The sequence below is a fragment of the Cebus imitator genome, unplaced genomic scaffold (assembly GCF_001604975.1).
Source record: "Cebus imitator isolate Cc_AM_T3 unplaced genomic scaffold, Cebus_imitator-1.0 Scaffold388, whole genome shotgun sequence".
In the NCBI taxonomy this organism is placed as follows: domain Eukaryota; kingdom Metazoa; phylum Chordata; class Mammalia; order Primates; family Cebidae; genus Cebus; species Cebus imitator.
In genome coordinates this window covers 1876577-1887032 of record NW_016107703.1, presented here as the reverse complement: position 1 = coordinate 1887032, position 10456 = coordinate 1876577, and positions in this window count along the sequence as shown.

The following is a 10456-nucleotide window of genomic DNA, read 5'->3' as shown; positions in this document are numbered from 1 at the left end:
GATGGGGAGGAAGGCAGCAAATCACACTGCCACGTGTGTACCTATGAAACAATCTTGCATGTTCTTCACATGTACCCCAAAACCTAAAATGCAATAAAATAAATAAATGGGAAAAAAAGAGTGAAACTCTGTCTCAAACACACACACACACACACACACACACACACACACACGCACACACACACACACAGATGTATTCCCTTACAGTTCTGAAGGCCAGAATTCTAAAGTCAGTCCCACTGACTCAAGGTGGGAGCAGGGTGGGCAAAAAGAGTGAAACTCTGTCTCAAACACACACACACACACACACACACACACACACACACACACACACACACACACACACACAGAGAGAGAGAGAGATGTATTCCCTTACAGTTCTGAAGGCCAGAATTCTAAAGCCAGTCCCACTGACTCAAGGTGGGAACACGGTGGGTCCCTTCCAAGGCTCTGTAGGAGAGTGTGTTTCCTGGCCCTGGAGGCAGCCTGCACTCCTCAGCTTGTGCTGCCTTTCTTGAATGACTCGAGGTTCCTGCTTCCATCACTACACTTCCCACAGCTCTCCATCACCTGCTCTGCTCTTATAAGGATCCAGATGAGTACATCAACCCCACTGTGACAACACAGAATAATCTTTCTAGCCAAAAATTCTAAACTTATTATATCTGCAAAACTTTTACCATGTGAGGTCATGTTCACTGCTTCCTGGGATTAGGTTATGAGCAACTTAGGGGGTCACTATCCGCCTACTAGAGGTATGCTGCAAAACTATTTCACCTTCCTGGTGTTTCAGTAATTGGGAGAAAAAGGGTTGGGATTTTTTGCTTTGGGATTCCTCTTAAACTTGTTTTTTTTTTTCTTTTTTGAGATGGAGTTGTGCTGTTTCATACAGGCTGGCTGCAGTCTTGGTTCCCTGCAATGTTTGCCTCCTGGGTTCAAGTGATTCTTCTACCTCAACCTCCAGAGTAGTTGGGACTACAGGTGCCTGCCACCATACCTGGCTAAGTTTTGTATTTTTGGAGGAGATAGGGGCAAGGAGGGGGTAGTGGAAGGTGGAAAAGGGGACGGAAGTTTCTTCTATGTTGCTCTGAGCTCAAAGCGATCCACCTACCTCTGCTCCCAAAGTGCTAGGATTACAGGCCTTCATTACCTCACTGGCTGCTGTGAAGTCTTATTTCCACACAGCTGAGACATGTTTTAGGAAGTTTGCTAAAAGAACCCTGGAGACCTTCTCATTGTGGCCTCCCTGTTACCATATTTAATTTGATGGATCTTTTCTGCCCTCCTGCTTTTCAGAAATTAAAAGGATAAAAAGAGGTACTAAACTTTAAAACTTTCTTCTAGTCTCCAATTAAACTAATTATAAGAACCACCAAAAAAGGGAAATTTTTTTTTCAAAAGCAGTAAAATGATATGAACTGTTGAGATGTAAAATATAGGAAATAAGTCATTATATGTTAGTGTTGCTCTGACATAGGGATGTATTGAGAATCAAGCTTTGCTCAATTTTCAGAGAAATGGAATGATCGTATTGCTGATCTGTGTAAACATTGAAGAATTATCTGAAAGAAAATATGGTATGTCTGAACTGGAAAAGTCCTGTAATACTTTGTTCATGAGTGTTTACACAGTGGAGTCACTGTTCATCTTGTAGTGTGTGCCTAAATATTAGAAACATTCTTTGTTTCTAGATTACTACAAAGCTAAGGAAAAGTTGTATCTCTTAAATTATCAGTTAGCATTTCTTTCAAACTTTCAGCATGGATATTGGGGATTTATTTACATATTTATTATAAAGCCCTGGATCTTAGGGATTTTATATATATATATATATATATATATATATATATATATATATATGAATTGTTTCTCTTTATCTGCTTTGTTAAATTCGGTATTTGGCCAGGCATGGTGGCTCATGCCTGTAATCCCAGCACTTTGGGAGGCCACGGTGGGCAGATCACGAGGTCAGCTTGGCCACATCTCTTATCCTGTCTGAGCCTTAGTATGTTCTTTTGTGGTCATGAGAACTGAAGATCTATCTGAAAGATTTGATAAGATACTGTAGTACTTCACATAATACTGGGCATATAAATACATGATAAATGTTTTCTCCTAATGTTTTTATTTACTTATTTATTTATTTTTTGAGACAGAATCTTGCTCTGTTGCACTGACTGGAGTGCAGTGGCATGAGATGTTGGCTCACTGCAACCTCTGCCTCATGGTTTCAAGCAATTCTTCTGCCTCAGCCTCCCAAGTAGCAGGGATTATAGGCATGCACCACCATGCTCATCTAATTTTTAGTAGAGATAGGGTTTCAACATGTTGGCCAGAATGGTCTTAAAATCCTGACCTCAAGGGATCCACTCGTGAGAAATTGGTCTTCCAAAGTGCTGGAATATCAGATGTGAGTCACTATACCTGGCCTATGTTTTTATGATATTGTTAATTTAGTGCTATTCTGAGTAAAAGTCATTTGCTATTAAGGTTTTATGGATTGACTGTTTTATAAATTGACTATGACAATTTTTACAAATGTCAGTGCTTTTATAAGGTGAAACATTATTTTGTGGGGGTTTTGTTGTGATGGTGGTTTATTAGATTATTTTGTTTAAAGACAATAATGTTCAGCTGTTGTGAAATTATAAAAACTGAAATTATAAAAACAATCCACATTTTATAATTTTAAAGCAATATTAATGGTAGTTGCCTTAGGGAAAGATACTTTTGTTATAGTATAAAAGTATGATATTCAAGCTTAGTGTACAGCAAAGGATATTAAATCTAAGAACTAATGTGTTATATGGTGCACTTGAAACATTAGTGCAAATATCAATGTTTAGCAAATCGACCTTAACACATAATGATAGCGAAAAAATGGAGCTGTTTTGATGGGAGACTGTTGATTATGTTTGATTTTAATACTCCCTATTCTCTTGACTTTTCTTTTTTTTTCTTTGAAACAGTCTTGCTCTTTCACCCAGGCTGGAGTGCAGTGGTGCGATCTCAGCTGACTGAAACCTCCACTTTTCAGGTTGAATTGATCCTCTTCCCTCAGCCTCCCTAGTAGCTAGGACTACAGGCGAGTGCCACCATGCCTGGCTAATTTTTTTTATTTTTAGTAGAGATAGGGTTTTACCATGTTGACCAGGCTAGTCTCAGACTCCTGACCTCAGGTGATCCACCCATCCTGGCCTCCCACAGTGCTGGGGTTATGGGTGTGAGCCAACCCCACCTGGCTAGCACTTGACTTTTTTTTTTTGAGATAGAGTTTTGCTCTTGTTGCCCAGGCTGTAGGGCAATAGCTCAATCTCAACTCACTGCAACCTCTGCCTCCTGGGTTCAAGCTATTCTTCTGCCTCAGCCTCTGGAGTAGCTGGGATTACAGGCATGTGCCATGGTTAATTTTGTATTTTATTAGAGATGGGATTTTTTCATGTTGGTCAGGCTAGTCTGGAACTGTCTACCTCAGGTGATTTGCCTGCCTCAGCCTCCCAAAATGCTGGGATTACAGGTGTGAGCCACCATGCCCAGCTCAGCTCTTGACTTTTTATAGCTGTTCTATTAGTTGAATCTCCAGTAAATAAATGCTAGCTTAAAAGTTGCAGTTCAGGGAATCTTCTGTTTCTGTTATTAAAAAATACATATTTTTATAAGCCAAATAAGTTTACACTAATGTTTATGTTTTGGAAATATTACCTCTTCCATTTAGTACTATGTGTATTAAATAATATTAGCTGGTATATTTTTCTCACTTTATAATGTGGTTCAGATTTCTGTAGAATGTCTGGCTGTATCTACATTGCCTTAAAGTAATGGGATCTACCTACCTTTTCTTTTCTTTTCTTTTTGAGCTGGAGCTTTGCTCTTGTTACTCATGCTAGAGTGCATGGGGTGATCTCAGCTCACTGCAACGTCCGCCTGCTGGTTTTAGGTGATTCTTTTATCTCAGCTTCTCAAGTAGCTAAGATTACAAGCACCCACTACTACAACTGGCTAATTTTTGTATTTTTAATAGAGATGCAGTTTTGCCATATTGGCCAGCCTGGTCTCCAATTCCTGACCTCAGATGATTCACCTGCCTTGGCCTCCCAAGTGCTAGCATTACAGGGGTAAGTCATCCTGTCTGGCTGTAATGGGATATTTCACTGCAAACTGATAAACAGAATATTAGCATTTTTGGTGTTCTTTTTATATTCCTCACATGATTTTTCTTTGGACTGAATTACAATAACAGAAGTAAAGATGAAATTATAAAAGTTAAAAAGCAATACCTTGCTTGGTGGCTCATGCCTGTAATCCCAGCACTTTGGGAGGCCAAGGCAGATAGATCATGGGGGTCAGGAGATCGAGACCATCTTGGCAAACATGGTGAAATTCTTTCTCTACTAAAAGTCTAAAAATTAGCTGGGCATGGTGGCGGGCGCATGTAGTCCCAGCTACTCAGGAGGCTTAGACAGGAGAATGACTTGAACCTGGGACATGGAGGTGGCAATGAGCTGAGATTGTACTGCTGCACTCCAGCCTCGTGGCAGAGCAAGACTCCATCTGAAAAATAAAAAGTTAAAGAGCAATACAGATTCAATAATTATTCTTTTCTACAAATTATGTTTAAAGGATCTCCCTTTTTCTTTTTGTCCTTATAGCTCAAACTGTAAAAGCCAAAGGTCTGGTGATGATCCTATACCCCTTTTTTCCAGTCTCATGTTGAAGATCTTTACATAGAAGGACTTCCCAGAGGATTTTTTTTTTTTTTTGAGATGGAGTTTTCACTCTTGTCACCTCGGGTGGAGTGCGGTGCCATGATCTTGGCTCACTTCAACCCCTGCCTCCTGGGTTCAAGCAATTCTCCTGCCTCAGTCTCCATATGGGCCAGGCTGGCCTTGAAATCCTGACCTTGTGATATACCTTCCTCAGCCTTCCAAAGTGCTGGAATTACAGGCATGAGCCACTGCGCCTAGCCTATTTTATGTATTTTTATCTTCCCCTTTTTAATTTATCGGGATCCAACTTTGAGTCAGTCATGCCAGGGTTAGCTGTTGAAACATGAACACTGCCCACACCTGACTGGCATGCAACTTACATTTTCTTTTACAATTTTCTGCTACTTTTGCTAAAGAAAATAGTATCCATATCTTGCATTTAGGCCTGAGATTTTTAAAGCATATATGGGAATATATGATTGTTTTTGTAGATATGTAGAGGAAGATAACCTTGAATGTAATACAATATTAAAGGATCCCATTTAAGACTTTTGTAATATGCTTAAAAGAGCTGTGTGTTGTCATGTTACCACTTTACTTGTGAGGACGCATGCTCCATGAAGCAACTTATGAGACAATTTGCAATTTTTTTTGTTGTTGTTGTTACTCTGTAGAAACCTCAACTGAAGATTTAGTTGTGCTCAAGCATTTAGATTGTCTTTTCTTAATTTTTTTCCAAGATGGAGTCTTGCTCTGTCACCCAGGCTGTAATGCAGTGGTGTGATCTCAGCTCACTACAACCTCCCTCTCTTGGGTGCAAGCAGTTCTCCAGCTCAGCCTCCTGAGTAGCTGCAATTCCAGGTGACTGACACCACACCCAGCTAAGTTTTTTTATTTTTAGTAGAGATGGGGTTTTACCATGTTGGCCTGGTTGGTCCCAAACTCTTGACCTTGTGATCTGTCTGCCTCAGCTTTCCAAAGGGTTGGGATTACAGGCAGGAGTTACCGTGCCCATCCTGCCTTTTCTTTTCAAAACCTCCCTTGGTGATCAAGTATTAAATATGTACTAATGGATATTACTTTGCTAAATATTGCCTAGTGAATATTAAATATTTATTCTGACCTTTCAGACATAAACTTTTGAATTCAATAACTGAAGATTTACAACTTGGTAAATCAGCTTCTAGAGGTAGGTCTTCAGTCTTAAGTCAGATGAGAAGGTTACGTGCAATAATTATTTAATGATTAACATTGATTTCTTTAATGGTACCTTCCACATGAAATAATATGTCTCTAACTATTAATTATTTGCCAGGATAAGAGAATTCATGTTGTCAAAATTCTAATACTCTGTAAAACAGTCAACTCATTTTCTTTGTATTAACATATTATACATACATGTAGATACTGGATTAATGGGTAAGCAGAAGTAAAATAACAATCTTTGTCCTACTTCTGAGATGCAAGATTTATCTAGCATAGTGCATGGAACAGTTTATTGTTGAAGTCTAAACCAGTCAACTGAACAAGCATTCATCAAATGCCCATGATACCCAGGACATAAGGAGGTTTCCTATTAGAGTATGGAGCCACGCATATCGTGTCTTAATTGTTATATGTGTTTTCAAAGAAATAAAATTGATTTTCTCACTAGTTTTGGCTCTGGTGTGGAGTGGGGACAAAACAGAATGGAATCACACTGTTTAGATTTACTAAAATGGGAGGATTGCCAGCAAGATCATGTCCCTAGTCTCCCCATAGTAAATGTCACCTGCTAGCTGTTTCTCTTTCCTTCTTTTTCTTTCCTTCTTTTTCTCTTTCTTTTTCTTTCTTTCTTTCTTTCTTTCTTTCTTTCTTTCTTTCTTTCTTTCTTTCTTTCTTTCTTTCTTTTCTTTCTTTCTTTTCTTTCTTTCTTTCTTCTTTCTTTCTTTTTCTTTCTTTCTTCTTTCTTTTTCTTTCTTTCTTTCCTTCTTTTTCTTTCTTTCTTTTTTCTCTTTCTTTTTCCCCTCCCTTCCTTCCTTCCTTCCTTCCTTCCTTCCTTCCTTCCTTCCTTCCTTCCTTTTCTTTCATTTTTGTAGAGATGGATTTCACCATGTTGGCCAGGCTTGTCTGGAACTCCTTATTTTGTGATTCCTACGTTTTGGCCTCCCAAAGTAAATACAATGAGTAGGACTCAGCTCCAGTTTTCTCTTACTGGGTTTTTTGTGTGTGTGTGTGCGTGTGTAATGGAGTTTCAGTGTTGTTGTGCAGGCTGGAGTGCAGAGTGGCACAGTCTTGGCTCACTGCAACATTCGCCTCCCAGGTTCAAGCCATTGTCTTGCCTCAGCCTTTCAAGTAGCTGGGATTATAGGCAACTGCCACCATGCCTGGCTAATTTTTATATTTTTAGTAGAGATGGGGTTTCATCATTTTGGCCAGGCTGGCCTCAAACTCCTGACCTGAGTTGATTCCCCCTCCTCCCAACGTTTTGGGATTACAGGCATGAGCCACTACACCTGGACTCTCTCTTTTTAAAAAAAAAAAAATTTAGTTGGAGCCTTTTTCTGTCACCCAGGCTAGAGTGCAATGGCAGGATCTCAGTTCACTCTAACCTCCACCTCCCAGTTTCAAGTGATTCTCCTGCCTCAGCCTCCTGACTAGCTGTGATTACAAGCATGATCACCACATTTGGCTAATTTTATATTTTCAGTAGAGACAGGGCTTTGCCATGGAGGTCAGGCTGGTCTCAAACTCCTGACCTCAGGTGGTTCAGCTGCCTCAGCCTCCCAAATTGCTGGGATTACGATATGAGCCACCATGCCTGACTGTCCTACAGTTTTTAATATGCATGGATTATGGAAATATTTATCTTACATAAGAGGAGAGAGTCAGGTAATGGAACCCCATATGCTTTTTACTGAGTAAATTTTTCTGTACAGTCAAAGGTTTTCTGCAGGAGGATTGGCACCATTGGGAAGCTTCTTTTCTTTGGGTTTTAGCTGTGCCTGGGTGCCACTCTGTAGTATCAGAGAGAGCTTTGGCAGTAGCCACTGCTGGGCATTTGAAGGTGCAGCCTCAGCCAACCTATCTTTTCTATCTTGCTCCTTAAACATTTCATCAACACTTCAAAATACTTAGTTTTAATTTTTAATTCAACATCTTTTGCCACCCAAAGTTGCTCTCTGCTCCGGTTTTATTCTGCCTCTCAGCAGAATTCTAGGTTATTGTCCTCTTCTCCCCAATACTCTTTTTAAAACTATTTTTATAAAAATGTCCAAATCTTGTAGACTCTTCCTTGGCTCCTCTCTGTCTCATTTTCAGTCTCTTGAGGCCCCTGCCCTCATCCTCTCTATACTGGAGAGTGCCAGCCAGCAGCTTCATCCTGAACCCTCTTTTTTTTTTTTTTTTTTTTTTTTTTCTTGAGATAGAGTCTTCTTCTTGTCACCAAGACTGGAATGCAGTGGCACGATCTCGGCTCACTGCAACCTCCGCCTCCATGGTTGAAGCTATTCTGCTGCCTCAGCCTCCTGTGTAGCTGGGATTACAGATGTCTGCCACTATGCCTGGCTGATTTTTCTACTTTTTTTTAGTAGAGATGGGGTTTCATCATGTAGGCCAGGCTAGTCTTGAACTCCTGACCTTGTGATCCGCCTGCCTTGGCCTCCCAAAGTGGTGAGATTACAGGCATGAGCCACTTCACCTGGCCTCTTTCTCTTTTCTTACTATGTCTTCCTTACAGATAATCTCACCCTACCCATCTCTTAAAAATATTATATTGCCTGTGTCTTTGAGACTCTCATTCCTGGCCCTGAAGATGCTCCTCATACCAGACCTCTATATTTGCCTATCTGCTTGACCTATCCTCAGGCTTCATGTGTCCCGGGGCAGAGTCCCCATTACCCTCTCCATGAGCTCCTCTCAGGGTCTACCAGCTGCCCAGGAGTTACCCTAAGGTATGATTGTCTCCCTTCCCATATCCAGCCTAGCAAGGCCTGCTGATTCTGCCCTGAACACAAAGCCAAGATTCTACCCCATCCTCCTTCACTGCCCTCCAGTGCTCAGTTAGAGCCATGCCACAGCAGCCAGGTCAGGCTCATTGAAAGTAGGAGGTGGAGCCTGTCATTCTCTGGACTATCATCTGTAGTGACTTCCACTGTACTTGGAGTAAACCTCATAGCCCCTGATTGGGTCTGCACGGGCATGAGTGAGCTGCCTGCTGCCATTCCTCTGCTTTTCCCACATGCCCTCTGTGGATGCCTTGCTCTGTGCCATTCACTGTGGTCATTTGTGTGCCTTTCTTCCTCTCAGGTCACAGCCTCCTGGCACTGTTGCACTGAGGGCTGGTGTTTGTGGAATAAAAACCACAAACTTGAGGGCTTTCTGTGCTTCTCTTTTCTATTAGCATCACAGTTGAAACATCACCATGTTGGAGATGTCTTCACTGAGCACTGTCTCACCTCAGCCTTGAGGCTCGCTGACTCATCCCCCCTTTAATTTTCACAGAGCACTGCTGGCTGACCTTTACCTCCTGCTGTGGCACAGTGGGAGGAAAGCCCGGCTCATGCCTGTCTTGTTTACTTCTCAGGCAGGTCCTCAAGAAATATTCATAGAATGAATCCATGGCATTAAAGTGTACTGTAAGCTGGCAGAAATGTCTGTGGCTTTTGGTCATGTAAGCATGCATTGTGACACTTATAGGCACAGGAGGGACTGCAGGCATGACATCCAGAAGTGTCACAAGCTGTCACAAGCAAGGAAAACTGCAGTGGGGATCTGTGTTTCCATGACCCTGGGGCCCTCATCTTCTCTCAAAACAGACCCTTTGAGTTTTAGTGGACAGAAGCCAAGCCTCCTGGGTGAGGAGCCTTGCCCTCCCTGTGGATTTGAAGGAGGTACATGGCACTCACTGAGTCTTCAGAGACCATCTTCTAGGTGCAACTCAGTTGGCAACTACAAACATAGGCCACTAATTGTATGCTATTTGCAGAATTTGTGTACCTGATGTTTTAACTGCTTTCCCTATTTTACCTCTCTAAGAACTTAATAGATTAAACAAAGTCAAAATGTTAAGTTTCTTTTCCTCATCAGCATTTTTGTGATATTTTATCTCCCCTTATATCTGATCATAAATCAGCCAGTCAATAATCTTTCCCATATTCTAAGTCATTATGTTTCCGAGTGATGTAATAAAACAGATCAGGTGGTGAACATTATCATTACTGATGTCACAGTGATCTCACTAGGATTCATAAGATGACACTTGAGGAGGAGGATCTGCATGAGAGGCCTCACCTGTGCCCTCCTGTGTTTTTGGAAATTGAGCATGGTAAGAAGAATCTGCTAAACTTGCCCAGGCACAGTGGCTCACACCTGGAATTTTAGTCCTTTGAGAGGCTGAAGCAGGAGGATGGCTTTAGGCCAGGAGTTTGAGACCAGTCTGGGCAACAGAGTGAAATCTTATCTCTGCAAAAAAATTTAACAGTTACCCAGGTGTGGTGGCATGTGCCTGTAGTCCCAGCTACTCAGGAGGCTGAGGTAGGGGGATTGCCTGTGCCCAGGATATTTAGGCCACTGCACTCCAGCCTGAGCAATAAAGCAAGACTCTTTCTCTAACAGAAAAAAAAGAAACAGTTAAACCTAATAGCATAATTGGTGCTTACCATCAAGCAAGCTTACTTCTTTCTGATAGGAGGAGGAAGAGGCTGTTGAGTTATTTTGCTCACATAATTAGTCATCGGAAAATATTTTGGCTTTGTTTTTTTTTTTTTTTT